Source organism: Osmerus eperlanus, chromosome 5 (genome assembly GCF_963692335.1).
Source record: "Osmerus eperlanus chromosome 5, fOsmEpe2.1, whole genome shotgun sequence".
Taxonomy (NCBI): domain Eukaryota; kingdom Metazoa; phylum Chordata; class Actinopteri; order Osmeriformes; family Osmeridae; genus Osmerus; species Osmerus eperlanus.
The window spans coordinates 20,184,462-20,210,740 of NC_085022.1; the positions used below are offsets into that span (position 1 = coordinate 20,184,462).

The window sequence follows — 26,279 nt, forward strand, 5'->3', positions numbered from 1 at the left end:
AGACAGGGATCCAGAAGACTACCTTCATCAACACCATATTGCCACCAGACTTCCGACTCACCAGGACACAGCTGACGGTCCCTGAACCCCCTCCCCCATCTAGACCTGCACTGTGATTACATCTAGCAAACGCAATCAAAACCTGAGTGGAAGGACTGGGGCTGAGAGGCTGAGAGATGCACTGTGATGATACACTCTCTTATCACAAGGCCCAATGTTCACACATGGCTACAGAAAAAAACACAAAATCAATAACACATCTGTGTAGACCAAAACACAGCATTTGGTACCTCTGACAAAGTACTATACTCCACTTGCCTACACAATACAACCCCTAAGATGATCAAATATTATTGTATTTGTGTTTGGTGGTGAAATAATGAATTTGTGTTACTTCTCAGCTCCCCTCCTGCATGTCACTTAGAGAGTCCATTAGAACAAGCGCCGACACACTTGTAGCTGTCATCCTGAGGGTTATAATCTTGTGTTATAAAGGCGATGGTCACATTGTGTCCTCCCCCTCAGCCTGCGACAGAGCATCCTCTCCGGAGCCTGTGTTTAGAGAGCTATTAGCTGGTGGAGAGTAACACAAGCGAGGGGGCTGCATTATTCCCCCCTCCTCCCCCCCCACCCCCGTTTCCATGGTAACCCACACAGGGGAAAGTGGAGCACCAATAGGATGGCGGCGGCGGGGGGGGGGCGGGTTGGTGGGGGGGGAGGGGGCTTGACGATATCAGGGTTGGGAGGGTGAAGAGAGAGAGGGAGAAGCTCGACAATGGGAGAGACCCTCGCGGGGGAGCAGAAAGGCCACGCCGTCTGAGGCTCTGTCGGAGCTGGAGAGAAAGACTCCACATCAGACAATGATCCTCATCTGCATCCGCTTTCACGTAAATCCCTCTCATTCTCCAGTCGCTGACATTTCGTCTCGAAGCCGCAGCACGTGCGATCCAAACACCCCGCGGCTACTTGATGGGTCTACGGTCACGTTTTGGGGCTGTGATCTGGGTTACGGTGACAGTATCCAGGGGTTCATCTTCCACTCACATTTCAGTAGTTCTATCCCATCTGCGCCGGAGGAGCGCAACTTGACAACATCTGCCCGCCTCTTCATGAGTTTAGGATACGCTCATTGAAAGGTCATAGGTCAGATAGCACAGATACAACAGGAAGTAATAACCTTGAAAGATTTCCATTTCCTGTCGCTCTTCCTGTGTGGCCACGTCCTTGCCCTCCCACACCGCCTGGGACCGCCCAACCCTGGTAACCCTGGTAACCCTGGTAACCCTAGCTACAGGTCATCCTGTAGGTCAGAACACAGCAGGTCCGCTTGATGAGACACACTTCCTTCGGATATGGGAAATGGATCAGGAAGTGAGAGAGGAAGTGACAAGCTACACTCCACAACAGGATCTATAGCACCTATTCTCTGTCAACTTTTTATCAAACTGCATCAAACCCTTTAATATGAAGGTCTGCCTCCTATAATAATCTACAAGACTATCCTCACTGATCTACAGACTCTTGCTAACAGCCTCCATATGTACAGTTTCTTTCTCTCAGATCTTAGATGCGAGTGAGAGAGGCCAAGAGCTACGGGCTATATTTCCTCTGGACGTCTGCTTTAACCCTTGTGTTATCTTCGGGTCATTCTGACCCATCAGCCGTGTGACCCACCGTCGTATTGCGACAAATTTACCTCATACAAAAACAAAGTGAAGCATTTTCTTTTAACCGTTGGGCTGTCTCAGACCCCCCACATTGCAAAGGTTAAAAGAAAATTATTTTTATTCGTTTTTGTATTGGGTAAAACTGGGTAAACACAATGATGGTTCGTTATGAACCTTTGGGTCATGTGACCCGAAGGCAGCACAAGGGTTAATGAAGTGAGTCAGACTTATCGCCTAAGCCAATCCAGATTTATTGACCTGGCTGACACTGCGAGTCAGCCGCTAGGGAACCAGATAAGCTACTGAGAGACAATCCTTCCTCTGATCACAGAGGATCAAACAGATCACTCACCCCAGTCACTGGCAAAGGTTGAAATAGGGTCCTGTGCTTTCAAGGCAAAATGAACTGGGCTCCGATTCGTATTCAGTGATGCAGTACACACACTCGCCCCAACTAAATGATTTAGAATGACTCATAACACTGTCCTCAGGTTTCACCGTGTTAACGGTTTAGGGTGAGATGGAATCCCGGTAGGAACGTGGCCCCTGAAAGTGTGCTTGGGAGGGTGTGATTTTGACGCTGATTGAAGCTGACGTGAACCTCCACCTCTCTTCCAAGCTGCAGGCAGACATTACCCAGGCTTCCACCAGCAACAGGTTCCTCTGGCAGGGCTGTGGAATTCACCGCTCCTGAAGGGAGGGGAGGACGAGCTTACCGAAGGCCCCTGCCTGAAGGGGGCCTCTCTCGCGTGACTGCCAGCCTCATGACTTGTGATGATAAACAGTCTCCACGGGGCTACTTGTTGTTCTTTTCGTTAACCTTCCCCTGCCTGCGTTTCACCCCCCCCCCCCAAACCCCTCGCCAACACCCCCAACCCTCCAACCTCACCTTCCCATGCCCTCAAGTCCTAACCCAGTCTTGAAAGAAGGAGAGAGCTAGGGGGCATCACAACACACCTTTGAAGTGGAGCGATTAAAGGGGAAAGACCTGTTGGATCGTGCCGGAGGTCGGGGGAGGAGGGGTAGCGCGGGTCTTTGCGAGGGACAGGAAAAGGCTGTGAATACTGAGAAACTGGGGGGCCCCAGGGACACAATTAGGAACAAGGCCTCTTTTTCCTCCCATAAAGGGTTACCAAAACATAGCGAGTATGTCCACAGCACAGCCTCCCTTCCCGAGCCCAGCCAAGGTAAGAGTTCATTACCACAAACATAGAGGGGGCTGGGGCTGTTAAACACTCCCTGTTCTCTCGTCTCCACCCACAGACCCCGCTAGCTGATGCTGAACAGCTTCATGTTAACCATTTCCATCATCGTTCCAGCCCAAAGTCCCATAAAGCCTTCAGAGGAATGCAGCTTCAAACTCAGAGCTTCCGAGCCACTGAGGAATTTACTGGAGTCGACTCATGAGTCGTTTGTTTAGCTGGACTGACAAACAAGCATGGTAAATGTCTCAAAGCAGAAGACCAAGCAGAAGGGGCACACACACTCCCAATTCCGTTGTACCACGGAACAACTCACTTTAATCATTAAAACCAGAGGAGGACCTTTGAGTTTGCCCTCCAGAGAGATCTTCTTCCTAAGTATAACCGGCAGCTGTTGGTTACCTGCACCTTCACAGAGGCTCCCTACAGCCTTTAATCCATCTGCCCTCTGTGAAGGTACACAGATGTGTACAGCTCCAGCTGCATCTGGTCTGCAGTATTACCAAAACAGATCATATCACAGAAGTTTACACTGAACAGAGCAGCAATCCCTTTGTTTGGTACGACACAGCACATATAGATTGTTTATTTCCCTCACCTAAGAGCATTTGTTCAATAATACGTCTCCAGCTAATGTGCTGAGGGACTGCCTGAGAGCTGGTGTATTAGTCCGGCCCCCAGTGTGAAGCCCCATGTCTGGTCCTCATCATGCATGGTTTCCCTGAATACCTCAGAGTGTGTGCCCTCAACCAGCCCCCGACGCCCCCCGCTCCCCCTATAAACAGGGTTAGGGTTAGGGTTAGAGCTAACAACTCTCTGCCTCAAGAGGTTCTGGCAAGAACGTCAAGATGTCCGAGGAAATATCAGAGCTGTACACAAACTATGAAATGGGTTGAAGATCCCAACACTATGCCACCAACACACATGGCGTAAAGGTGGTAGAGCATCGGAATTTCAAGGTCATGAATAAGCAATATGTGAACACACCACAACGATGCTTAGAGAGCACTATATGACAACATAGGGTAGAGAGACAGGCACGTTTAACAGCCTTGGTGGACCAGCCAGCGTGGACCAGGGGGCCTCCCAGCGTGGACCAGGGAACCTCTCAGAGGGACACCCGTTCTGCTCCAGATCTCCATAACGATTTCACACAGAGCCCAAAAGGAGCAGGAGGGCAGGTGTCCTGCTGGGTTACGAGTGCCAGGAGTCCTGCATCTGGATCATTTCCTCAGCCCCGACGAGGCTCCAACAGGGGGGCCGCCTCGTAAAGCAGCCCACGCACCCGACGAGCATGCCCTGATCCCTCGCACAGCGCACCGTCCGCGGCGAGGCCGCGTTTCATCCAGCCCGACACTATTTAGGAGAGGAAAATGCGACATCACACACGCGTGTCTAACATTGGGAATGCAGTAATGCTACCCACAAAAATGCTCACGACAAGACGTTACAGGTCGAATATCAATTCTTACTTTTATCGTCTGTGCTTAACAGCAGAACACGGCGAGATTGATAGCAGGAGGATTAGGAGGGAAGCGGACGATGAAACCAAGGATAAAGCAACACAGTGAACCGTGTGACCGAGAGATCCATCTCCCTCCCTAAACCCTCAAGCTGCACCCCCTCTCCATCTCGGTTCACTCTAAGCCAAATACTCCCAGGAATGGGAGTTGAAAGATATCCTTATATACGCTAAGCCCCCAAAAAGGGGCTTGGAGGAATGGAAGGAGGTGGAAAAAGGGGCTGGACGTTTTTCCACAGAACAACCTGGTGAAAACGCAGCAGCGTTTCTCCCGGCAGCTCGTGGAAGGCGCACACTGAGACATCGGGAGAAATCGCGCTTGGCACAACACAAATAGCACTCAGAGAAATGTGATTTAATCTGAGGGGCTGCGAGGCCCAGAGACAGACATAAACAGCGAGGTCCAGCTGTGAGAAAGTGAACTTCTCACACACACTCAGAAAAACAACATTATCAAGGAAAGAGTTCCGCTACCACTTGCTGAGGTCTTTTAATGGCTGAAAGAGCTTTCACAGGCCGGGGACATTAGACGGGTCTGACAGGGCCTCACTAGAGGGGTTTTGGGAGGTGGGGGTTGGGGTTAACTGGCCGTTCTGAAACACTTTCCCTGTGAGAATGCACTGCCTCCAGACCCAAGCTGTGGGAAAGGGAGTTTACGAAATTACATCACGTTGATTTATGGGGGAGAGAGGAGAGATGGGGAGAGGATGGAAACTGAGCCGTTTGGATGAGGTCCAGGATTAAGTCCCTGAAGCAACACAAGTCAATAGGTTTCCACCACAAAACATGATGGATATGGAGCAATAGTGAGGATGAATGTGGTCAGAGAAGGCCATAGAACATGAGCCATCGAATATGGCTGACCAGTATTGGTTTGCTGACAGAGAGATTGTATTTCAACAATGACGGTGACCAGGGTAGACTTTGTTCTTATAAAATCGACACCATCTCCACAAATCAATGTTTTCTGTTTTCCCTGTGTGCCGCGATGCAACATCTTTAGCCAAAGTTACATAAAAAAAACATGGAGCACAACCTTAGTCACATAGTTTCATATTTTCAGTCCGCTCTAAATGGAAAATCGTGCTAAAGCGAAGAATGGGCTACTGCCTTTCTATTCTTTTGGGTGCATTAACTGATGACAACTGTCTTGCTACAGCAGATTCAGCACAAGCTGTGAGAGTATCCATGTGGTGCGGTGATGAAACTGTGAGTAATGTGCCAGGCATGGGCAGCAGTTTCAGAAGGCAAACACTGCATTAGGCCTGTGCAGTGTTACTGTTTAAGACATAAATAGCCCACTTAGCTATTTCCAATCTAGCCCAGTCTAGCATAGGCCAAGACTCACCATAGCTGGAGTTTTTCTGAGGTACCTAATTACTAAGAGTAAGATCAACATATAAGCAAATGGAGCCTTGGAGCGCTTAATAACCCAGTTTCCACCTCAATTTAAGGCACAAATGATTTGAAATGAGTATGCTTTGGCTGGATGGAAGCCGTTGAGATACCCATCACCTGTAGAATGCACGCTTGAGCTATTCTCTGCTTCTCATGGAAATAATCAGATTGTCTGATATGAGAATGTTCCAGATCATGGCTCTACATTTTAAGCCTGTTCAGAAAGGCGATATCTATTCAGGGGCGCTGTCTCAGAGAGGGGTGTTTTGCCCAAATCCAGACACAATCACAGAGGGATTATGGGCTAGAAAATGAAAATAGCGTTTTATCTCTCATTAATTTCAATGCGTGAGACTTGGCTTTGATGAAAGCCACCAAATGGTAAAGATCCAGAAGAGGCAGAGGGAGATTACAGACAGCGGAGCATATTTATAATGAGATGTTGAGGTGCAGTTGAACATACTTAATGGGTTTCCTTTTCAAACCGTATGCAATCTGACGTCTCGAGTTCCTCAAAAGCACAGTAGGTCAGTCAAAAGGCGACAGTGTACAAAATCAGACAAGAAAAAGGTCCTGGCAGTTTTGATGAATGTTTGAAAGCCCAGGATCTAAATAAAATAAATAAAGATTACGAAGGATGGTGGTTGATTGAGTTGCGGTGGGGTGAAATGATCCCCCACTGGTGTTTTGAGGACTAAAACGTTTGGCACCTGTTTTCAGTTAACGTGAAAAAACCATAGCGTGCCAAACAGCCTGAAGCGATGAGCAGAGCGGTTATGGCTCACAATACAGGTGCTCCGTTCACTATTGTTTGACTTCTCCCCTGTTCTTGTGAGCAGTCTGAGGTCATCTTCAGTACTAGTCTCCATGACTGCATTTATTTGCATTCTGGAAAAATAGGGTTTTCTATGCCTTGTTATCACTGAAACCAAACCTCCAGCTTGAACAACATTGAAGCCCAGAATCGTTCGTTGGCAAGCTGCTGCATTTGTGGGGTTGAAAAGGCATCTACAGACACCGTCCAAATGAATTTGCCTTAACCTTGGCACTGAGGCCTGGTCACATGGTAACCCTGTTCATCAGGACAGGCTCTCTGAAGTGCTGCTGAAACAGAGGCTGACACATTTCAGTCTCGAAGCCCTCACATCATACACAGGTGCTCTTAATTAGGTTCCAGCACTTTCATCACTCTCTTGAAGAGACGCAGGCGACTAATCAATTGGAAGGCATTCAAATGTTCCTCTGACAGAATTAACAAGAGAGACAAATAGGTTTTAACTCACAGCACAAACAAACGAACACTGAAGATCATTTTGGCACTCTCTACCGATTCAGAAAACACTTGCAATGTTTTTGTTATCTCTGGCAAACACAAGCGATGCAACTCCCCTGGACTCTGCCGTCATAACATCTGGGGACGAAAATCCATTTCAATGACAACACCTTCTCTCCCCCTCAAACAGTTAAACAGTTAGGATTTTCAGAAGCTCTGGATTCTTCCTCACTGGCAGCCTCAAAGAGAGAAGGACATATGGGAGGTAAGGATTAGGAGCGGAAGGGATTATTTTTCAAAGTATGCATAGATTTCTCCTACTAATAGCCAACAAATAGTAATGGTCCCAAGCACTCCCCTGAGCCAGAAAGAGAAACTCTTCTTGTAGGACTTCAAAATCTTTGAATCGAGGCTCAGCATTAATCACCTGTGTGATGTGGCGTGGTCTTCCACAGTTGTAGAGACCCAGTGCCCTCGGCTTTCTCTTCACCCAAAGGACAGAGACCATGTTTTAGTGCATTGACCCACAAACGCTGTCGAAAGCAGTGTGCTTTTAAAGTGGTGGGAGGCTAAAATTTTTATAAAGGAATATTAAAAAATCATGAGGCACTCTTCAGGCTTTGCCATCTAATCGTTTTCTCCCGTGGAGGACGACAAATAACGGTCTACAACATGTAGATTTTATCCACAGTTAACCAGCACACATATTAGGCAGCCTGACGTGACTACTACCATCTACCTTTACAGTAGGGGGTGTTCAGACAAGCATAACCATGTGAAGGCCTCAAGCATACAGTGTTAGAAGAGGGTTACGTTCAAGAGCCAGCACTGCCGTGGATCACAAGAGCCCCGGATCACTTAGGGTGCTTGAAGAGCCTCAACAGCTTGAAGAGTGAAATTGTGTTTTAATAGTTGTGCAGCCTTTGGCTTTGAACTTCAGAAATCGTACTTGTGCTGTGTGATGGTTTGATGGGTGGCTGTTGAGGTTGAACGACATCTGAAACAAGCCTAGCGTGGTGCAGTGACTCTGAGGTGACAGGCACCCGTCCTCTCCATCACTAAGCATAACGACAACCTCCATATCTGCGAGTCAAGATCGAGATAAGACTGTTTGTCTTCATCTTTACCGAAGAAATCCAAGAAAGAAAAAAAACTGTGCAAATAAATACATATGGCCAGGTGTCCTGTTTACCTGGCCAACATGATGCTACTGTACTACAGCGGCTTCAAAATGCAAGTAGTATCCTGCCAGGTGCCTGAGGTTGGATCAGAAACCTCAGTCTGAGTCTGAATGAAGGCTGTTATCCTGGCAGGAGAGGGATCATTAGCTGGTCCTTCTCCCTCGGTACAGTTGGAACCACGAGGGGGGATTTTTTAATCAAACACTGATCAGTCCCCAGGCAGGGAGCCCACATGTCTAATAGAGCAGTGATGAGGCTCGACCTGTGGGGGAGACTGGAATATCATTTCTAACCTGGCAGAACCACTGGGAATTAAGGAATCATAGGTGCATGTGTGTGTGGGCTTCTAAGAGTGTGAGGAGGCAGTTGGCTCCTATGTCTGCGTTGTTTGTGAGGGGGGAAATAAATAAATAAAATCACTTATACGCGCTTTACTTGAACAGGAATGCACGCGATTATACAGTACAGAGAATCTGCGAAGAATCACATTAACCTATTTATGTCTTTTTGACACACTCACCTTGAAATCAAAGGCAAAATATGTCTGCTTTGCTCTTACCTCGGGCTTTTCCTTTACCACACTGACTTTCTGTATAATTAAACATATAGGAGCCTAGCCTAGATTCCAATACTCAAACATCTGACACATTCAAACGTACACAATATCTACATAACCCATACAAGCCCCAATGTTCAGATTTCCAACGCACAGAGATGGATATTGCATGGGTGTGTGTGCGCTACCATAATTTGGAAGAGTGTGTGTTTACGGGCATTCCTGTTTGTATATTATGGGTTTTTATGCTTTGTGTCAGTGACTGAAACCATAAAGTGTTATTGGGAGACTGTGAAGCAGACCCATATCAGGCTCAGAATAAATCTCCAAGAGCCGGTCTATAATTCAGCCACCACTGAAAAAAAAACAACGAAAAAGCAGCCAGCCAGCCTACGTCATGCCCCAAATCTTCAGTCGGCTTCATGTCCATAAATGTGATTTAACAGCTCCCCTTCAGCATGATACAACAACTTTCGTTCACAGATCTCAAATGCAAGGGGATGTATTAAAGAATGAGATAAGACGTGGACACTAAAGGCCATTTTAATTTGTTTAAACTGACCCTTAACTAATTGACTCAGTCATATTAAAACACAACCCCATCTAGGACGACTCTAATCTGTTTGCCTAAAATTAGTCAATTTGTGTGTGTGTGTTTATGTGTGTGTCTGAGCCACACTGTTGCTCAGTTCATAGTCATATAATGAGATGCTACAGGTCACTGAGGTATGTATACTACACTATACAAATTAATTAGTACAGCATCGAATGGAGAAACTGAATTTACATAAGAGCACAAGCACCTCATAGCCCACAGTCACGGAGGTGGGGCTGTCTCCAATGTACTGCTCGGTTGCTCTCAACTAACTTCATATTGAAAGAGCAGGGGCATTCCAAAGAGGCATGCACACAGGGAGAGAGAGAGAGATAGAGAGAGACAGAGAGAGATAGAGAGAGACAGAGAGACAGAGAGACAGAGAGAGAGACAGAGAGAGATAGAGAGAGACAGAGAGACAGAGAGACAGAGAGAGACAGAGAGAGACAGAGAGAGACAGAGAGAGAGAGAGAGAGAGAGAGAGAGAGAGAGAGAGAGAGAGAGAGAGAGAGAGAGAGAGAGAGAGAGAGAGAGAGAGAGAGAGAGAGAGAGAGAGAGAGAGAGAGAGAGAGAGAGAGAGAGAGAGAGAGAGAGAGAGAGAGAGAGAGAGAGAGAGAGAGAGAGAGAGAGAGAGAGAGAGAGAGAGAGACAGACAGAGACAGAGACAGAGAGAGAGAGAGAGAGAGAGAGCGAGAGAGAGAGAGAGAGAGAACATGGCTTGTGGCCGGAGAAACAGGAAAAGAGAAAGACCAGAAGCTGGAAGAGTCCCATTTCATGTGAAGAATGCCTCAGTCAGGAGAAGAGAGTCATTATGGCCTTGTGAGTCACAAGCGGAGGCTGTGAAAACAGATCTGAGTTCAGGCTGGCTCCACCAAGCTCCCGGTACCAACTCACAAGGACAGCAGGAGAGGCTTGCTCGACCAAACTCTCATATGACTACACTAAAGACCACTGTACCATGCCCTTGGCCTCAGCTGTGTCCTCAGGACTGAACACTAGAACAGAGGATGCACTAAAAGTCCCAACAATTGTGTCATTCAGCCTCCAGTCTCTACCACAAAAGCTCTCTTCCATAGATTAATTCAGTGATCCATATTTTAAGCGCACATTCTCTTGATAATAAGTATAAACTGGTTCTCTGTAGATACATTCTATGTGCAGACCCATGCCAGGAACGAGAGTCATTTAAGCAAGAATAACAATTGGTGGATTGGTGCACAAAGACTACTGCCAACAGAAGATATCTAGAGCTGTTTTAAATTGGACAGCCCGTGAAAGACACTTGTGTTAACCGAGAAGTTGGAGAACGATCGTATATCACGCATTCCCTCTCATTCACTCACCAACAGTGTTACAAGAGGAACAGCCATGACTAGTGCATTTGGAACTCCGCCTATTTTCAACACTGAATATCAAGTCACCATAGTCTCCGTTTGGAAGTCTAATAAAAACTACTGTATCACTGCACCAAAAAAAGACCTAACCCTTACCCTAACTTGGTGTGAAGCTCTACATCTCAACCTCCATCTGATCCAGAGTCCACTGATCGGTGAGGCATTGGTCTACCCCCTGTACCATCTTGTCTCCCAGGCAGTAGCAGGCATCTAATTAGCAGAATATCGCAGTGGGCTAGATCTGCCCATCCTAGCCCAGTTAGTCAGGTAATCTATTCAGTTATACCATAGCCTGACACATGTCCATCAGTGGCTGTCTAAGCCCTTCTCTGGGGTCTGACTGAGGGCGTAGGGGGGGGGGGGGGGGGGGGGGCGGGGGGGGGAGAGAGAGAGGAGAGATGAAGCCTCCCAGGACCGGGATTTAGTCTGTGTGCTCACTGTCTGTAATGACCAGGAGCTTCCTGCCTCTAGACTTTAACGGACACGTGAGTGACACGGCTTATTAGGTCTGAAAACATTGTGGTGGAAAAAGGTGGCTAAGGGGATTTTAGGGGAGATGTGTTTTGAACATCCAGAAGACTGGGGTGACGGTCTCCTCGACAGACTGCCAGCCTGCCTGCCTTACCTGCCTGTCAAACGGGTCTCACAAAGCCCACTATCTCCCTTGCCCAGCTTGTCAAATACATACCTTTCCCTCATTATATTACCTGCTTGGAATGGCCATTATTGAAGGAAACTGCCGGAATGCAAGATAAGCACAAAGAAACCTTGGGCCAAGCACAAACAAAAGGCCTGCTTCCTCAAGATAAAGAGGAAGTCTCAGTGAACAAGCCCCTGGACTTCCTGTTCTCAATGAACTCCAGGACTTCCAGCTGTACCCACTCTTAAATCCCTCGCAACCTCGCAAGATCCAGAAACGCAGTGGAAAATGTTGGTCCGTGTCTCAAGAGTGTATGTGTATGTATTCCTTTTTTTTTTATGATTGAGGAGGCCTCCTTCATTGAGAAACCCACACTGGAGGTTTCAAGCTCTTTCGAGGCCTCGTTTTTACAGCAGCATTCTTGTCCAAGCATTCTGTTGCTAAAACCACTTGGTGTTTATGTTGAGCGGTTCTGACAGGATTCTCACACGACACAACCTTCAGTGTGAAGAAATAACCCGCTACAGGCTACATCAACTTACAACTGTTCCAAGATCCTGTCTGTCTGAAAAATAGGTAGACTGCAGAATGCCTGTGGTAAAACACAGAGCACACGTACAACAGCACATGGGTCCTTTCAAAAGCAGGAGACCAATGCACCTTTCCCTGTCCAAATTATTTCTGCCTGCTGAAAAGCAAATTTCATTTCCTCATGTCTCTTGACAACAAAGATACCGAACCCATTACTGGCATAGGCCTCTACATCACACACATTAAATAAAGGGTCCTTCAGCAATCGAAAAAAGCAATTTTCTCATTGAGCCATTTAGTTACAGGCTCTCTACGGACCGCTGGTGCCGGAGCCGGGCTGATACGGGGAAGTCGAGAGCAGAGTGATGACCCGGTCTCCTCTCTCACTCCGCCCTCTCCCCCCCTCTCCCTCTTCCTGTCTGTCTTTCTGCCTGGTCTTCTAAACCCATCGATACAGACGTGCTCTGCAGGGAGACAGAGGGGGGAGGAGAGGGCAGAGAGAGAGTCCAAGGAGGGGAGGGAGGTAAAGAGAGAGAGAGAGAGAGAAAGGTAGAGATAAACGGATGAAGAGAAGAAACGTAGAGGAAGACAGTGAGATGGGAGGATATGGATCTAAGGGAAGAAAGAGAAAGGGAAGATAGGTGGTGGGGAAAAGGATGGTGCAGAATGAATCACCTGGTCCGATTACTCGTAGGGCTGTGAAAATGAGGCCAGCGATCAAAGACCTGCCTAAGCGGGCAGCAGGCTCATTTGCAAGCACATCAGCATATAATACAGCCAGACTGAGAAAGAAGAGAGAAACAGAGAAAGAAAGAGACAGAAAGAGAAAGAGCGAGAGAGCAGAGCAATCCTACCATGCAGAACCTCAGATTGATTAATTTCAGCCATTTAAAGTGTGGTACACTTCATGCCCAGGAAGCGTCATGTCAGCCCCTTCCCTCACCTCGGCCCCTTCCCTCACCTCGGCCCCTTCCCTCACCTCGGCCCCTTCCCTCACCTCGGCCCCTTCCCTCACCTCGGCCCCTTCCCTCACCTCGGCCCCTTCCCTCACCTCGGCCCCTTCCCTCACCTCGGCCCCTTCCCTCACCTCGGCCCCTTCCCTCACCTCGGCCCCTTCCCTCACCTCGGCCCCTTCCCTCACCTCGGCCCCTTCCCTCACCTCGGCCCCTTCCCTCACCTCGGCCCCTTCCCTCACCTCGGCCCCTTCCCTCACCTCGGCCCCTTCCCTCACCTCGGCCCCTTCCCTCACCTCGGCCCCTTCCCTCACCTCGGCCCCTTCCCTCACCTCGGCCCCTTCCCTCACCTCGGCCCCTTCCCTCACCTTGGCCCCTTCCCAAGTCAACGACAGCAGGACGTGTGACAGGCGTTTCACACCTTAACAGTCTTGTCTAGGACTAGGTCACAGCAACCTTCCCTTCCTGTACGTTAGTCATCCTGTTTGGGTTGACTTATCTCTTATAAAATGCAATCAATAATTACTAAAGATGCTGGATTTTTTTTTTACCAGGTTGACAATTAAATTCACTCAAGCGGGCGTTTTCCTAATTGATAACTACATAAAAGGTTCTGTGGGGAAAGCAAATGTAACTGCTAATCTTTATCCTCTTAAGAACTACACTACAGCTTTACAAACTGTGTGGAGATAGACTTTATCCTCCGGACAAAACTTCTGTATCTGGGCAACAACACTGTTTCCCAACACTCATATGAACCGAGTTAAGAAAAGAAAAGCTTCAGGGGAGTTTAGTCATCCATGTTGGCAGCTGTTCCAGCAGCATCAACGCTACTTCTGACAAGGCAGAGACTCACCCGCGATGTGGTAAACAAACGCTCCTCTGTTTGCTCCTTTCCCACTAAAAATGGTTAGCTTCCACACATTTGGTTTGGTAAAAGAAAGGGGGGAGAGAGATAACAAACATGTGTGCGTCCTTGCTCGGTGCTAGCTCAGCCCCATTTATCATGATGGGAGAGGACTCCCTTCCAGCCCGGCAGTGGGCCGTGGGGTTTGCCTTCACCCTCCCTCTCCACTCTGCGCTGTGGAGCCCCGTACCGACCACTGAGATGAAGAGCCTCCCTGAGTGATTCTGACTTTAACTAGAGTCTGTGGAGTCCGACTCCAGCACACACACCTGACCAGAGGGCTGTGTTAATGGATCCTCACACACACACACACGTGTTGGTCTAATTGAAAACTGATTTGCAGCGGCCCCAGTTCTATAGAACAAGTGCAGCAGAGCTCTAACACAAAAGCGACTATGGAAATGTCAATGCCCAGGGGATGGTCTCTGACTAGCTTCCATGTTTGAAGGCGGTGCAATTTGCACTCCCTTGTTCAGTTTAATACAACAGTAACGCTGTTATGGTTTGCTAGCACAGTAGTTTAGAGATTACTGGAATTAATTTGGGGGGTGGGGTACTTTCTGTAATCTGTGAGCCAGAAAGTATTGGAAATGTTATATGGCTATTCAAGTGCTCTCTAGTGAACCTAATATCAGAAGTCTGCATTGGTCGTAAATGCCCTTAAGTTAGATCATTACATGTACGGCCTAGAGCGATACCCCTGATGCAAACTAATCCAGGATGCATTCCACTTTCCAAAATAAATTGATGGAAATTGGCAGTGAACTTCTGCCCCGAAGCAATGGTTCCACGGACTAAAACGTCCATCAAGCGACCCGGTGAATCTTGGGAGACACCCCCGGTTGTGAAAGGACCTCCTATAGGACATGGGTTTCGCGCTGTCAATCCGCGTGGGAAATATGCCAGCTTGAGGAAGACTGGCATTTTTCTCAGCTGAATACAATGTCTGCTATCGCTCTCACCATGGCGACAATTTGATTTTGATTATCTTTGGAACAAAACAATGCAGTTGAAAACGACGACGGATTATGTATTGCTGTTTAAGTAAAGAAAGCAAAAAAGTTGTTACCATGTATTTGTAATATCGGGGTAAATTTAAATACTAGCATAATTCATTAATCTCACTCGCTGAAATGCACTTTGAGTGTACGATTTTGTGTTGGATTATTGCACAAACTAGCCTAGACCCCATGACACGAAATGTAGGTTATTTAGTACAAAAGCAGTTATTTCTTTTCATAACAAAGTAGTGTAATTCAACGTCGAAACATGTAATATCACAGTATTAACAAACGTATTATCGAACTGAAAACTACATTGAAACTATAATATTAAAATAAATAGTAGCCTATATGAAACTTTACATTGTCAATGTCTACAGGCTAAACAGTGCGCCACTCTCATTGCACACAATTTAATAACACACTGACAACGCAAGAACGGATGCAACAAAGTAGCCTACCAACAATATTTTAATAAGGTATCGCTCATGGAATAACGTTTTTCTTGAGTAGGCTTTAAAATATGTTTTTATCATCATGGTTAAAAAATGTAGCCTATAAGTTTTAGAGATCTTGAAAAGGCAGGCTGTGCTTACCTCAAACCGCAGTTCAGTTGAACCCTCTGCTTGTTATTAACGGAGACGTCTACACCACTCAAATCAGTAGAAAATTCAATGAAGATTCTAGTAACTTAGAAAACTACAAGATGTCCACACAATACGCCGCGACACACTTCAGATAAATTCCAGAGCTTTCAAGATCTGTAGCCCCAATTTGGTCATGCAGTCTCGGAATGAGATTGGTATGCAAACAGTTTTCTCCCGAACGAACTCACTGCACGCTGAAAAGCTTACGACCCTTCCAAGCAGTTTAGCCTCGAGGGCGGGCTCTCAGCCGACGTTCACACCTCCTTGCTTCTCCTTTCCAGTTGAAACGGATAGGCGGTGTTGGATACCGTCTTTGTATTCTAATGTTAACTTAGTTTGAACCACAAGTTAAAACCTTTATTTAGATTTATTACATTTAATGTGTTTATAAAAAACTATGAGCACAATGCCGCTTTGAATAAAGGGGTGTGTTTTCTCTAGTGGGAGGAGATAGCGTGGCACAACCGAAGTGTTTTCTTTTCCGTCTCCTGATATCTACCGCTGATGGAAAGCACGATAAGCGCACCAGACCACAGATCTTTTCCATTCTCCCTGAAGGTCGTGACACTGACATTCCCAGTGGCGTATAATACCTTTTACCCCAACACCGCCTCGTTTTCTTTTTATCTTGTCCACACTTGGTTGAGCTTTCTGTTAAGTAGGCTTTATATAAAAAAAATAACGTTTAGATGATATAAACATATTTTCTGTCTTCTTTCTACTTCTATCTCGAGTCCATGTCAGTGAGTAAGAACAACTTGTTCTTGTCTGGCTGCCTATCACAATGTAGACATGAGCAATTATAAGACAGCAGCTGTCTTGGTAAATTTAGACAAAAATGTACTCATAAATGCATGACCATTTGAAGGGACCCTGATACAGGAAAACAATGATACTGGGTATGAATTGACAAAAATGTAGTTTGCTGTCATATAGATTAAATGGTAAAATATTTCTATTGCTAGTTTTCCTAGCAATAGCAACTGGTTTAGTAGCCTATTCACGTTGAGCACATGGTCACCATTAATTCATACTATTTCAAGTGACTTTCGCATGTATTAATGGGTGATGCCATACCGTTTATGGTTTCTAAATAATGACTGTTTCATTTTCATCTCTTCTCCATCCAGCTCCTTCTAATGAAAATAACCCCAATGTCTAATGTTAATCATATTGGTAACAGACATGCCACTGGCTCCAGCTCCTATGCTTATCACACAGCCCCATTTAATTGAATTTTCAGAGCGTGCACTTTAGTTTCACACCCAGCATCATAGCACATCCTAACTTGATGAAACTCACCATGGTCGAGCACAAAAACTCACCATCTAGAGCGGTACCTTTCTCTGACCCCCAATCCACACACACACACGCACACACACACACACAGACACAGACACAATAACACACACACAATCCCATCCACAGACAAACACATACTCACACTTTCCCCCTTACAGCCTCATTCTGTCAGGGGGCATCAGCCAGCGCCCATGGGACAAGCACCATGCATCATGCCTCCCCTCCCAGAGCCTCCAGGAGAAATCCTTGAGACAGGGCGCAGTCTGGCCCTGTCACAGCGCTGTGCTCTGGAAGAGAGGGGCTGGAGAGCTGTGTTCTGGGAGAGAGGGGCTGGAGAGCTGTGCTCTGGGAGAGAGGGGCTGGAGAGCTGTGTTCTGGAAGAGAGGGGCTGGAGAGCTGTGCTGTGGGAGAGAGGGGCTGGAGAGCTGTGCTCTGGGAGAGAGGGGCTGGAGAGCTGTGCTCTGGGAGAGAGGGGCTGGAGAGCTGTGCTCTGGGAGAGAGGGGCTGGAGAGCTGTGTTCTGGGAGAGAAGGGCTGGAGAGCTGTGCTCTGGGAGAGAGGGGCTGGAGAGCTGTGTTCTGGAAGAGAGGGGCTGGAGAGCTGTGCTGTGGGAGAGAGGGGCTGGAGAGCTGTGCTCTGGGAGAGAGGGGCTGGAGAGCTGTGCTCTGGGAGAGAGGGGCTGGAGAGCTGTGCTCTGGGAGAGAGGGGCTGGAGAGCTGTGCTCTGGGAGAGAGGGGCTGGAGAGCTGTGTTCTGGGAGAGAGGGGCTGGAGAGCTGTGCTCTGGGAGAGAGGGGCTGGAGAGCTGTGCTCTGGGAGAGAGGGGCAGGAGAAGCAGACTGCTGTTTTTCAGACAGTCTGGAACTCAGGCAATGAATAGGCTTTCTGTTTCTGAACTGTGACTATTGTATTATCTGCATCAGGGTTTTATCCAAGTCATTTTATTACTTTGTCATGTGTTTCCAAATGCCTTTGGTACAGCTAGTAACTAGACTATCAAACAGCGAAATTATGATCTTGACTTTCTCTCTTCCGAGGGCACTTGAGGTTCAAGCCATATTTATTTGGACACAATCCATTCCAAACATTTGCGAGTGTAATGATTTTGTGCACATGGCGTTACCGTGGCAACCAGTGAATGTTGTAGTGTGTGAGTTAATGAAAAATGGACAAGGTGTATTTGTGGAGACAACATCAACGTCTTTCTATTGCGTCAGCAACACTGTTCGGCCACATCTTACTAAGTCCTTAACTCCCCTGTCGCTGGCCTCTCCTTCTCTGCGAAGCAGCACCTGGATGTGTTGTAAAGTTCTTGGCTCAGTCCGTAATTGCATCCTTGTCTACCTGCAGTAGCTGACTCAGTGATGGGAGCTTGAGGGCATGTGTGTGTGTGTGTGTGTGAGAGAGAGAAAGAGAGAACATGAGAGAAAAAAAGCAAGAGAAATAGAGAAAGAGAGAGAGAGAGAGAGAGAGAGAGGCGCACATCATTCTGTCAAGCTGTGACCCACTAACTATCCACTTTTCGAGCAATCACCAAACGGAGACAACTGCCAAAAACCTGGCCCGTCCGGCTCTGGAGAAACGGGGAGGGAGAGAACCGCAGTGAGACGCAGGGAGAGACTGAGGCAGGAGGAGGGCAGGACCTCTCTCTCGTCCACACGGTCTCTGTGCTCTCCACCTCCACCCCTCCCCCCGCCCACGCCTGGCCTCTCTTTGGCGTCTTGCAGTGACAGGACAAGCGTGGCCGAGCCCCTAATACAGAATATACCTTCCACGTTCCCACGGGAACGTGCTGTTAAGTGAACGAAGAAAAGTAGGGCAGGGGGAACTGCAACCCTGCACACCCCCCCCCACCCCCACACACACACACCTTATCCACCCTCTCTTCCTCCCCCTCTTCCAACTCAAGAAATCCGATTCCCTGAAAGGGCACGATCGATTCCTCTGTCACATGGAATTGCACTCCTCTTCCATTTCATTTAGCTTTTCATTTTTCCCTGGCAAGGAAATATTGCGTTGTAGACGTTGTGTTATGCTTGCCGATGTAGCCCTGTGCATTTGCTGTCCATGTATGGTGAATAAAGACTTTATGGGCTTGTTTCAAATCACCCAGCTCGGGAACCAGAGCAGTCGTGATGTCAGAGGCGGCTCTGGTTGTCCGCAGGTTTGCTCAGCTGTATTGCAGAGCTGTGTGATTGATGGTGCAGCCCAGACACATTCTGGTTTGGGGAGTTGGGGAGGGTGGGACTGCGATACATGGTTTTAGAGACACTTTTCTGGAACTGAGTTATGGAGTGTGGTGTTGAGGAGTGGTACAGCGGGTAGATTTTACAGTTGGGGGTTGATCCGGCGCGTTTTACAGCACGAGGGTGCCTCTAGTGGGGTTTGTAAGGGTGCTAGCTCAGGGATGGGAATAAAAGGGTAGCCAGGTGAGAAGGCAGAGACATGGGGGCTATTGTGTTTTCTCACTGTGGCCTAGCCGTTCCTGTCAGAGTGGATGTAGAGGCTGATGTGAAAACCTGTTAATGCCGTTTCAGAGGGACCTCCACAAAGCCGTAACTCTTACCACTGTATAACCCCACCACTGTTCTGGGCTGTAAGTCTGTGGGACCGTAATGATGTTCACAGAGTTTATTTTGGACTGAGTCTGGTTTACTCAGATTTTCACAAAGCCCCCCCCCCCCTCCTAGTAGTCCCCCGTCCCCCGTCCCCGTCCCCATCCACACTGGAGAAAATGTACACGTAAATAAAACGCGTGCAGTGTGAAACCAGCAACCACAGCAGCATTCAATCTCCTGAAACAACTTTGGGATGTTTCCCTGCCAACTCCTGCTTGGATACCAGCACTTCCTTAGCAACCGTGTGTCCAGCGGCTATATATAAATTTGTGTGAGAGTGTGTGTGTGTGTGCATGTGTGTGTGTGTGTTTGTGATGCTGACAGGAGCTGTAGGACTCAGCTGTTGATGGAACACTGTTATCCTTTCTCTCATTACTGGCCCTGATACGAGGCAGATCAGGCAGTTCTGGCTGAACCCATCAGGGGCCCCCAACATGAGTTAGCTGTGTGGCTCTAATAGGGGAGAAACAGACATTTCTCTGGAAATAACACCTGTCCAATCTCTCAAACAGAAACATGAACAAACAGACAGACGATGTCTCTCATCGAGTCACACCTGTGTTCGGTAATTCATGTAAACACGGTCCCAGAGACAAAGGACGTTTCCCAAGCAGGTTCTGGAAGTGTGGATTTTACCGCAAGGCGTATCCTGAGTGGGAAAAACAAAGATTGGAAGAATCAGGGTTGTCATTTGCTCTATTGTACTCTAACACACACTGTTGAACACTCATCACGAGCCAGCTCATGTTTACCTGTCTCCGCATGCACAGCAGGCTGCCTGATTCATTCTTGCAATGACAAACAACTAAGATAGAGAATGCCCCAAAACCAAAACCCAAAACACAACAAAACCACAACCAGGTGAGTGCGTGTTTACTGTGGATTCAGTTTCCTTGGAAATGGTGTCCTCAACTTGTGGCCGTAAAAGATGATGTCATGACCCATGTCGGCACCTGTGTTGGGGGAAAAAAACAAAAAGATAAAAGCCTATGACAATGTTAGAAACCAAAGAGACAAAGTCCATCACTTAAATGTTGATGTCCATGTTAAATTACAGAGAGAGAAAGAGAGAAGGATCATGTCCTTATGTGTGAGCTATGTTTTTGCCATGATAGTCACGACTACAGCCACTAACCGAGTATATAGATAGGTTGATTACCTGTCTACCAAGTCATTAAAGCCCACTAGTGTGTCGGAATGATGGGACACATTCATTTACCTTCGGTAAGCCTGGGAGCAACACATTGATCGCAGACATAATAGCCATTCAGAGATAAACCATATGATTGATTGGACTGATGTTGGACAGAATTGGTTTATCCACATGATGAGACTGAGGCTTAAGACGCCCGTGTGAGGTCATTAATCCCCCAGAAGGACAAGCAAGGTGAAGGTGTGACATTTAACCTGTACATGGATCAATATGGCTTCATGTACCATGTTCTGCAGTTAAAGACATACACCAGATATAATATCTACTGCATGTTACACCATTTAGTCATTTAGCAGACGCTCTTATCCAGAGCGACTTACAGTAAGTACAGGGACATTCCCCCGAGGCAAGTAGGGTGAAGTGCCTTGCCCAAGGACACAACGTCAGTTGGCATGACCGGGAATCGAACTGGCAACCTTCGGATTACTAGCCCGATTCCCTCACCGCTCAGCCACCTGACTCCCCACCACAGTGTCACATGAGATAAAAACCCAGGCCTTGTACTGTAACTTCAAAGTGTTCAAGAATGTGCCTTCTGTTATACAGTTGCCATGTTATTAACAGAGAATCAACAGGAAAGGATTTTTTTTTTCTAGGCCTGCCCCTCTTTAAGTCTTGGCTCAGAGGTAGTGTTTCGGGGGGGGGGGGGTCAGATCCTGACGGACTCCCTGATACCAGCGTCAGATCCTGACAGTCAAATGAAACATTTACGCGAAACCCACACCTGGTCGACACAGATCAGGTCTCTCTGAAACCACTTTCTCCTTTAAGTACATTTTTACGTGGAGAGGTGTAGTAAATCTGTGCCCACCTCACGCCTTGTCTTAAACTTCCGTTTTTAACTTCCGTCCGCTTATGAAACTGTTTACCCTGTAGAGAAGCTCACTGGTAATTACTGCTAACAATACAGACGCCATAGCTTCAGGGCCTTGTTTAATAATGGAAGCCTTTTCCACTCTCCTGGTGGGAATGTGACAGCCTGCACAACCCAGGGAAACTGGAACGAATTATGGCACGTTCTTCCCCTGCTCACTCCAAACAATGCCGAGCACAGATACCACCCAAGAGCAAACACCACGAACAAGATTTCCAAAGATACGCAGGGATCATGTAGCCTTCACTGTGTTTGGTCCTTAGACATGGAGTTCCTTGGAACCTAGGCTAGTCTAACTTGGCTCTCCCAGATAATTGGCATTCAAGGCTAGCAGTGAGTGAACTTTGGATAATGTAACATAGCATTGATCCACTGTGACAATCTGGGGGCACTGTCGCAGATGTATTGTTTTTACAGATGAAAGATTAAATAGAGGAGGACATGCTCAGTTGAGGGAGAGAGAGAGGCAGAAAGAAAAAAGGAAGAGAGAGAGAGAGACCACAGTCTGAGTCTCAGGCCACGTCCACCATTTTCCTTTCTGTTGAAGTCCGACTAATGGCTATTTAATTCATAGCACTAACGGATTATCAAAGCCATTTAAATTAGTCATTATGGAGAGGGTGGATTGTGAGAATGCCGTGGGAGGTGGGTCACATTAACTAAGAGGCCCAGAGGAGAGATGAGGAAAACATGCAAATGAAATAAGCCTCTTTTTCTTTTTTCAAAGAGCCCAAAATGATTTCCTTCCCCTCTCCTCACTCGTAAACTCTACAGGCTCTGCTTATGATTTAATCTGCTACAGAAGCCAGCCCGGCATGAGCTTCCTTCAGGGGGAGTCTCCTCTGTACACTATAACCAGAAATAATGTTGAATTTTCTGAGTCGGAAAGAGGAGACAAAGGAGATGGAGACTGTAAGGAGTATGTGTGGGTCTGTGTGTTTGTGTGTGTGTCTGCGAGTGTGTAAATGTGTGTGGGTGTGTGTGTGTGGGCCAATGAAAGAGGTGCGGGTGACAGACAGGAGGTGAAAAAGACAGGAAAAAATACAGGACTGAGTTAAGTGTGCAGCCTATAAAATATAGAACGGTCCGTCTGGCTAAACTGCAATGCCGGTTACCAACTAGGAACACATACGCTCCTATTCCCACAAACCCCGAGAGAGAGAGAAAGAGAGAGAGAAATCTAACATGGACACACACACTCGCACACACACACACAAACACACACACAATCCCTCACTCACACACCACTTCATCAACTCATGTCACCACTCGCCACAGGCCACGGCACTTCTCAACCGTGAAAATATAATCCAAACTACTGCATACATATTTATGGTCATTAATAGTCAAATAAGGGGGGCAAGTACATGCAGAGCGCTGTGCGATGGTCGTGTTGTTCCAAGGAGATGCATCCAAGTGCCACCACATCTCCATCACCATGACAACAGAGTTCACTGCGAGCCAGGCGGAGTCGGCCCTGTCACTGCACTCCTCCGACAAAAGAAATGCGATTTTCGGGGGAAAAGATGGCAAATAACATCACATGTGAACACCAGGTCAACGTACAGATGCAGGTTCCACCTGGCTACATATCCACCAATGGGAACAGAGAGAGAAAAAAGGATCTAGGCGATGAGAATGCCCCTAGCAGACGCTCTTATCCAGAGCGACTTACAGTAAGTACAGGGACAAATGCAAATGCCGTAGATATGGAGTGGCACCAATCACCCGATACCACTTACATTTACATTTAGTCATTAAGCAGACGCTCTTATCCAGAGCGACTTACAGTAAGTACAGGGACATTCCCCCTGAGGCAAGTAGGGTGAAGTGCCTTGCCCAAGGACACAACGTCAGTTGGCATGACCGGGAATCGAACTGGCAACCTTCGGATTACTAGCCCGCTTCCCTCACCGCTCAGTCCACCTGACTCACTTCCATGAAGAGATTTCCTGAGGAGTTTATGTTCAAAGCAGATGTGTGGGATTACAAGCTATCGCATTCACATTCCACAGACTGGTGTCTGAGTCCAAACACCAAAGCCTTGTCTTTACAAGGTAGGCAAGATTTACTGGTTTCTTCCCCCTGTCGTAGAGGTGTTGGGGTGAAACTCAGACAGAAATGCATCCAATTGGACAGGAAGGCACAGAAACACACACAGCCGGTAGCACAGTAGTGTAGGTAGAGCCTGTCAGTACAGATGGTTTCTTTTTTTTTGTTGTTGTTTTTTTTCCAACAGAGACATGATTCCTCTTTGCTTTGACATCTCCTGAGGGAACGGAAAAGGGTGAGGCTGAGTATGGAGACGGGGGGGGGGGGGGGAGGGGGGGGGAGAGGGGGGGTGTTTGTGGCGCGGCGTTCGGATGAGAGACATATGAAAGACAGGAAACACGGGCAGAGCCAGCGTGTCTGAAAACAGAAAGTGAGTGTTATTAGTGAGCGTGTGGAATAGAGCGACTACACCAGGGATTAGGAGGACTGAGAGGCAGCGCTCCGCCAGAGAAAGGCTTACAGACGCCGCTTTCAAGGTAACACCTAAACACGACACACAGCCGCTGCTGGAAGATTATAGGAGCACCGCTTGTCTGAGGAATCTCAGAACCCCCCCACCCCCCCCCCCACCCCCAAAGCACAAAAAGTTGAATTCAACTTCATTCGACAAAAAAAACAAGTTTGAATTTCACAGTTTAAAAAACTCAGTTTGGTTGGTGCTTTGGCGATAGGCCATCGTAGCGCGGGCAGAGTTCTCCTTATCAAACTCTGCCAGGCTGCTGTCGTGGCTTGTGCTTGATTCTTCATAGAGAGTTGGCATCAGCTCCACTGTCTGTCTACAACATGAACTCAAGTCCTCTGCCTGTCTATCTAGACACTGTGGTTTTGTCTGACCCAGAGATGGTTGATATAATTAGTTCAGACTCTGACCCCCGCCACTGTCTGCAGGGGAGAAGAACCCTGCGGAGACTGGCCAGTCTGCAGGAACAGCAGGGCAGTTCCCATACTTACTATACACACATCCCTCCCTCCCTCCCTTTTCTGGTTCCCCCAAAGCAGTACTCACTGCAGGCAAAAGAGGAGGGAGGGGGAGGAGGAGGTGCTCATTGCCTGAGGACAGCGAGACAAGATCCAGGGAGGAGAATTCAGACACACACACACGTTATAGCATGCAGAGCCTCTGAATAACACAGACAGAAACAATCACACACACACACACACACGTTATAGCATGCAGAGCCTCTGAATAACACAGACAGAAACAATCACACACACACACACACACGTTATAGCATGCAGAGCCTCTGAATAACACAGACAGAAACAATCACACACACACAAAAACTCTGTCTGGCACACAAACACACTGGGGCCTCGTGCGTCATGCGACACTCTCACTGCCATTAATACAGGTCATCAATTAGGCCTGATCTAAAAAGCCTGTCTGCACGACACCAACAGACTGATGGACTCAAATCAGCCCCAATCCTCTACACTTATCTCACTGTTTAAACCATGGATTAACCCACACAGGCCAAAACACACAGGCAGACAAGCATACAGTTTATGGCTTAACAAAACACACCATAAAGACTTTATATTCAAAGACAGATTTACAGATGCAGTTACACACACACACACACAAGCAGTCGAAAACACAGATATAGGCAGAGCGCCCACGCAGTCATTAGGCAACTAATTTCACGTCTTTGAAGTCACTTTCTGTGCAATTGTCAGCAAAACCAGAGCCAACTCCAGGCAATCAGCTCCAGAGTGTGTTTTACTTCTCTCCATGAAAGCTGCTATGTGTCCCCGCTGGGATTCCGCAGTGAGAGGAACCTGGCAGGGAAAGAGTGGAAAGGATCGCTCACACGCTAACCAGAAGCGAGCGATGGAGCCACAACAGAGTCCCTCACACACGCCCGTGGAAGTCTTCAGACGTCTGACTCGGAGTTCTTCCCTCGAAACTATCCTTCTGGTTACCAGGAGCCCCACTGTCGATCCGCAGCCCAAGCCCCCGGGCCAGCCCCGGGAATGTTAGCACGGCGGGGCCAGAGGGGATGGAGGGGGAGTGAGGCGAGAGCAGGCGAGGGGAGGGGACAGCAGGGGAGGGGAGCCAGGGATCTGAGGATCCTGGATGCTCTGAAAGTTAGGATGGAAAGGTTCCCCCGCCCCTCTTCTCTTCCAGGCGTGCGTGTGCATTATTGGGGCAGGGTCGTAGGCAGGGGGCCCGTGGACCACATGAGGGCTCAGAGCCACGTGCCAGGACCCCGAGAGCTCTTTCACATTCTAATCCAAAATAGTTTATTTCTCTCTCCGTTGTTTTTCCTCAGGACTCTGGAAAGGCTTTAGGCCTCTGACTTCTACTGAGCGCTGGATGATAGTGCCAGGCTTGTCATAAATCCCTAAACCCTACACAAACCCCCTTTCCTCTTCCCCCTCTCTGATCCCTCTTTTTTTTCAGCCCCTCTGTATATTATAGTTTTCTCCCCCTCTTCAGTTCAGTCCCCCCCCTCTCCCTCTCCCCCCCCCCCTCTCTCTGTCTTCCTCTGTTTTCTCTCTGTGACAGCGGAGAACCGCCTGGTTCTAATCTAAACCAGATGACTTAGAAAAACCCAGGGCCTCCTCTGCCGGCCGCTCTCTCTCATTAGCCCGGAGGCCCATCCTTCCTTGTCCTGGCCAATCGCAGCGCTGCCTTGCTGTGGTTGACCAGGCCGTCTGCACATGTGCTAAAACAGACCGGCCTGTTAAACTCCTTCAGGAATGATTTATAACGGACCTCTACGGCCCCCGCTGTCCTCCTCCAATGGGACACC

The 26,279-nt window shown here is 47.8% G+C and overlaps 2 protein-coding genes across 2 annotated transcripts in view; both read right to left on the reverse strand.

The window, feature by feature from the left end:
* The window catches only part of LOC134021543 (tetraspanin-18B-like), a 29,889-nt gene extending 14,089 nt beyond the window's left edge, over positions 1–15,800 (reverse strand). The window contains 1 exon segment of the mRNA XM_062462487.1: positions 15,417–15,800. The gene's annotated coding sequence lies outside the window, so the exon portion shown is untranslated.
* The window catches only part of nat10 (N-acetyltransferase 10), a 97,541-nt gene extending 81,533 nt beyond the window's left edge, over positions 1–16,008 (reverse strand). Inside the window, exon 1 of the mRNA XM_062462493.1 lies at positions 16,003–16,008. The gene's annotated coding sequence lies outside the window, so the exon portion shown is untranslated. The remainder of the gene's footprint in view (positions 1–16,002) is intronic.
* Between the last annotated feature and the right edge of the window lie 10,271 nt (positions 16,009–26,279).